This window comes from Pinus tabuliformis, chromosome 3_2 (assembly GCF_031772625.1).
Source record: "Pinus tabuliformis cultivar Carrire ecotype Pingquan chromosome 3_2, CPIR1, whole genome shotgun sequence".
Classification (NCBI taxonomy): domain Eukaryota; kingdom Viridiplantae; phylum Streptophyta; class Pinopsida; order Pinales; family Pinaceae; genus Pinus; species Pinus tabuliformis.
The window spans coordinates 902,860,512-902,866,907 of record NC_142302.1 but is presented as its reverse complement, the minus strand read 5'-3'; positions in this window follow the sequence as shown (position 1 = coordinate 902,866,907).

Below are 6,396 nucleotides of genomic sequence, written 5' to 3'. Positions count from 1 at the left end.
CAAAATCAATGGTTTAACAACCCTATGAACTTTCAACCCCCGCCAAATTGGAATTCTTGGCAACAACCTTGGTCCCAACCTCAAAATCCATATCAGTCATGGGTACAAGGTATGCAAAATCCTTACGGGATATTTGCTCAATTTTATCAAGATCCTCCATCTTTCCAAAATAAACAAGCTCCACAACTTCCAAATCAAAACCCACAACTTTCATTGCCATTTCCACAACAACAACCTTCTCAACAAAATCCAAATTCTCAACTCTTGCTTCCATTCCAACAAAAGACAAATCAACTACCAGCCCAGCCATTGCCAAATCCTAATAGCAAAAATCCTCAGAATGCTTACATGGTATAAGGACAACAGTTTCCTACCTATATGATTGTTCCTCTTAATGATGTACAACTCAGGTCTGGTAGAGTTTTAGAAAAACCTTCTATAGATGCTCAAAAGCAAAGTATTTCTAAGGAAGATTCTCTTAAAGTCAATAAAGGTTCTGAAGCATCTCTTCAAAACCCAAACACTCAAAAAGAAAAAGAAAAAGAGTCAACCCCCACAACTCCTATAGTTGAGAAACCTTCATCTTCATCTACACCTCCTTTCCCTGAAAGATTACAAATTGACAAAGGGGTGGAAAAACAAATCTTGTTGCCTGACTATGATTTCCTAGATGAATTAAAGAATGTCTGTATCAAGATTCCCTTGCTACAATCCATTAATGAGATTCCTATTCTAGCGAAAACAATAAAGGAGTTGAGTCTCAAAAGACCAGGAAGGAAACCAAGAGATACAAGAAGAATCCACCTGGTAGGAAAAATTGCAGATATCATGATGGGAAAAATTACCATGCAGAAATATGTAGATCCAGGTAGTCCAATCGTCAAGACACATATAAATGGGGTAGAAATCCCAAACACATTAATTGACTTAGGGGTTGCTATCAACATTATGAGTAGACAAACTATGGAACAGCTTAAACTTCCTAATCTTGTTTTTACACCTACCTTACTGCAACTTGCAGATAGATCAATAATCAAACCAGATGGCGTATTAGAAGATATTTCAATCTCCTTAGATTCTTGGGAATATCTAGTAGATTTCATGATTTTGACTCCCAAGAGTAATTTAGGAGGGCACCCACTCATCTTAGGAAGACCTTGGCTAGCCACAGCTGATGCTTTCATTAGTTGTAGATCTGGGGATATGTACATTTCTGATGGTAGTTCGACAAAGAAATTCAATTTGTATCCTCCAGCAAAAGCAATTACAAAAGTAGGAGATAATGAATGGGTCGATGATGAGGACACTATACAACCTGTCTTTACCATTTCTGAAATCAGTGAAGATAGTCAAATTCTGAACACATTAGAAAACTTTGAAACATCTTCAGAATATGACCACACACAATTTCAGTTAGATTCTGACATTGAGTATTTATCATCAAGACAAATGTCTCTTTACTCTATGGAAGAGTTCGGTAGTTCCACCATTGAGATTTTTCCAGGTAAAACATTGAATATCAATAAAAATTTGGAAAAGTCACAACAGGAAGAGCTAACCAAAATCTTGCAAAAACATTCTACTGCATTTGCATGGGAGTATACTGATATGAAAGGTATTGACCCTAAGACTTGCATTCATCACATCTACATCGAGGAAAACAGTAGACCAATCAGACAACCTCAGAGAAGGATGAATCCAAACCTTAGGGAGATAGTGAAAGAAGAGCTCCAAAAACTACTCAATGTAAACTTCATTTATCCAATTTCAGATAGCCGATGGGTTTCTCCTTTGGTTATAGTACCTAAAAAGAATGGTAAATGAAGGGTATGCATTGATTACAGGGAATTGAATAAAGAAACCTAGAAGGATCACTTTCCTTTGCCCTTTATCGATCAAGTATTAGATACACTAACAGGCAAAAAGTACTTTTCATTTTTGGATGGTTTTAGTGGCTATAATCAAATTCAGGTAGCACCTGAAGATCAAGATAAGACCACATTTACCTGTCCATGGGGAACTTTTGCTTATCGAGTGCTTCCTTTTGGATTATGTAATGCACCCGCAACATTCCAAAGAGCAGTACTAGGAATCTTTTCTGATCTAATCCATGATTTTGTAGAGGTTTATATGGATGATTTTACAGTTTATGGTAATTCGTTTGAAGAGGCATTAGAGAATTTGGAAAAAGTCCTTATAAGATGTAAAGAAACAAACCTTTCATTAAGTCATGAAAAATGCTTTATGATGTTTACTAAAGGTATTGTTTTGGGACATCACATTTTAGGGGATGGGATTAAAGTTGATAAATCAAAAGTTGAAGTCATCTCCAAGTTGCCTATTCCAAATTGTCAAAAAGGTGTTAGAAGTTTTCTGGGATTTACTGGGTACTATAGAAGATTTATAGAGAACTTCACTAAAATAGCATCTCCCCTCTTCAAATTGCTTACAAAAGACTGTGAATTCAAATGGGATCTTGATTGTCAATCAGCATTTGAAACTTTGAAAACAAGAATATCTGAAGCACTCATCTTGAGAGGGCCAAATTGAAAACTTCCTTTCCATATTTCTACAAATGCTTCAGATATAGCTCTAGGGGCTGTGTTGGGTCAAAAGGATTTAGTTCCTTATGCCATTTACTATACTAGTAAAAATTTGACTCCCACTGAGTTGAACTATACTATAACTGAAAAAGAGTTCTTAGTTGTTGTTCATGCAATCAATAAGTTTAGACATTATATAACAGGTTATGAAACTTTTATTCATACTGATCATTCTGTGATTAGATATCTAATGAAAAAACTTGTTACTAATGGCAGAGTTAAAAGGTGGCTCTTACTTTTACAAGAATTCGATATTACTGTGTTGGATAGACCAGGGAAACAAAATAGAGTAGCTGATTTCTTGTCTAGGATTCAGAATACTAAAGAAGATTCTCCTGTAGAGGAAAAGTTTCTTGATGAATACTTATTTGCAGTAACTACTAAGACCCCTTGGTATGCAGATATAGCTAACTATTTGGTTACAGGGAACTACCTCCACATTGATTTCCTGGTGAAAGAAGAAAGATTATTCAGGAGAGTTCAAAATATTCATGGATTTCTAACAAATTGTTTAAAACAGGGCCAGATCTTGTGATCAGAAGATGTGTTCGGGAAGATGAAATGCCTGATATCCTCAAATCTTGTCATGATGAACCATGCAGCGAACACTTTGCTGACAAAAGGACAGCCTATAAAATCCTCTCTTTGGGATATTATTGGCCATCCATTTTCAAAGATGCAAAATAATATGTCAAAAGGTGTGACAGCTGCCAAAGAGTAGGGAAACCTACCCTTTCAAATGAAATGTCATTGCAGCCACAGGCACTCATCGAACCCTTTGAAAAATGGGCTTTAGATTTCATTGGACCTATTAACCCACCATTTAAACAAAAAAAGTATATATTGGTATGTACTGATTATGTCACTAAATGGGTAGAAGCCAAAGCATTATTTTTTGCTACTGAAAATTCAGTTGTTAATTTTCTTTATGAGGATTTTTTTACTCTCTTTGGTGTTCCAAGAGAGATTGTGACAGATCAGGGAAGTCAATTCACATCCAACCTGGTGGAAAAGATGATGGAAGAATACAAAATCAAGCACAGAAAATCTACTCCTTACCATCCGCAAGCAAATGGCCAAGTGGAGTCTACAAACAAAGTTATTGAAGGCATCATCACCAAAACTGTTCATATACACCGAAGAGATTGGGCAAAAAGGCTTCCTGAAGCCTTATGGGCCTACAGAACTACATGGAGAAATACAACAGGAAATTCTCCCTATGAACTAGTTTATGGGAAAGAAGTCCTGTTCCCCATTGAGTTCCAAGTCAAAACTTTCAAGATGGCAGTTCAGTTGGGTATGGATCTATCAGAAGCCCAAAAGCATAGAATGGAGCAGTTGAATGAGCTAGATGAGATCAGACAAGAGGCAATTCTAAGAACTGATCTAGTTCAATATCAAAGAGTTAAGTGGCATGACAAATACATCAAAGAGAAAAAGTTTCAAGAAGAAGATTGGGCATTGCTATTTGATTCCAAGTTTAAAGATTTTAAAGGAAAATTTCAGACTCATTGGCTTGGGCCATATGAGATTGACAAAATCTTTAGCAATGGAGTGGTAAGAATCAAAACCATTGATGAATATCAAACTCCTCTTATTTTGAATGGCCACAGATTAAAGATCTATCATAAGCCACTCTCAAAAGAAGAATTTGTCAAAATATTTCAAGATAATTCTGCAATAAGGCTGGTGAAGAAGAATCCTTCTTCTCCACCAGCCTAGCCTTTGTTCCTTTCTGTTTTTGAGCAAAAAAAAAATGTATAAGCCTGAAAACCAATCACTGATTGGCAGTCTTATAAAGAAAATACAGGGCAAAAATCAGGAACTCTTGACGCCCTATATTTTCCAATATATATATATATATAGATATTCTCTCTCTCATTTCACAGTTTTGTGACACTCCACTTCATTTCATTCCACTCCATTTCATCCATTTCATTTCATTTCGCCAATAAAAGTTTCTTTCATGACCATTTTCATTCAGTCAGTTATCATCTATCCATCTCCATTCAGTCAAATGATTGTTGTGTCAGTTTCTGCAGCTGAAACTAGTTTCTGCAGCCAGAAGCAGTTTCCGTAGCTATCACTCTGTTTTTCAAAACTGACAGTCAAATGTTAGTTCAATAATCATGAAATCAAATGCAGGTATGATTGAGGACATATTATGAAGACATGAGGCACTTAAAGCATCAACAAGGAGCAGTTGATCAAAGATTAATGAAAAAAATGGCAAGAATTCCAAGGTATGAGTAGAAATTTATTTCAAATAGCATTCAAAGCACATTTTTACATAGCTATAAAACCATAGCTCCATTATATGCAATGATTGGCGTTGATAACTCCATAACCATTCCACGATCTCTATACGATTCCCCCACAATCCTTGCATTTTTTTGCAAACGGCCTCATGATCAAGCCTCTGGTTTTAACTCGTGTTCGACTGTACTTTGATACTCCACCTGTAATTATGGGATGTGGTTAATTATGGGACGTGGTTGATTTGATCACGCTTCTCTCCGCCGCACAAATTCCGCAGCCATTTCATAAACGTGTTTACATCCACTCCGCAACCATTCAGTTTAAAATTCTGTCGGGTTCACTTTACTTCCCTACTATTTTATCGAAGCCACAGTTGCATTTCCACCTTGTTCATATCAGTCTCCGCTCCATTTCGTGAATTCACTCCCACTACCTGTTCTCTGTTTTCCATTTACAGTCACTGTTTTTTTTTCCATAAACCCTGTTCATCACCGTAACCCAGCCGTCTACCTCTGCTAAAACCCTTACTCACGCAGACAAATTTTAAAGGCAGAAGGAAGGATGGGTTTGTTGTTGAGGGCAGAACCGGAAGGGCCCAAGTTTTTGGAAGGATACCCGCAAGTGAAAACTTATTGAAAAAGGCAAGGTGGTTACAGTTTATTCAAAAATTCAAGGGCTACAACAAGGAGATTACAAAGACTTTTGCGAGGTCTTTTAACAGCCTGGATGTGGAAGTGGGAGACCTCAAGTTTACAATCACCGAGGCATCTATAGCAGCTGCTACAGAGCTTCCACGGGAGGGTGAACGCTGGTTCAAGAACAAGAGCTTTGACAAGAAGGCTTGGAGGGTTATCCTACAAAATCCAGGTATGGACGTAACTATTTTTAAACGAGGAATCCCTGTCCATGATTTAGAAGAGAAGTGGGCCAGTCTATTGTTAATTATTCAAAAGTTCATTACCTTTGAGGGACGTTTTGGATCAATATATATGTATCACACCCAGCTGTTGATGAATTTCCTAGAAAACCAAACCCTCAATCTGCCATACTTTTTACTGAACAGATTGAAAAAGATGTCTGTAACCGTCCAAAAGAATTTGGGGAAAATAGAACCACACTTGTATCACCATGGCCTTGTGAAAATCTTGATAGAAAAATAATTGAAAGAAAAGAAGGATACATGGGAGCAGTTTGTAATCAGAAATTTCTTTCAAGATCCACAAGAAGCCCCTGAAAGCAGTACATCAAGAAGAAGCAGAAGAAAGAGAACAAGTGATAAAATTCAAAGTACTCCTATTAACACATAGCAATCAATTGATTTTCATCAAAATCAATTCCTTCCACTGCTTGCACTGGCCGTTTTGACGTAAGGGATAAGTAGAAAAGCAGTAGGAACTGCAAGGGTTGAAGAAACTAGTAGAGAAGAAAGACTGTCTAAAAGGAGGAAGGAAAAGATTGAGGGTAAAAAGCCAACAAAATCAAAAGAGAAAAGAAGTATTGAGGCTGTGCATCAAACCCCAGAACCTTCCTCAGA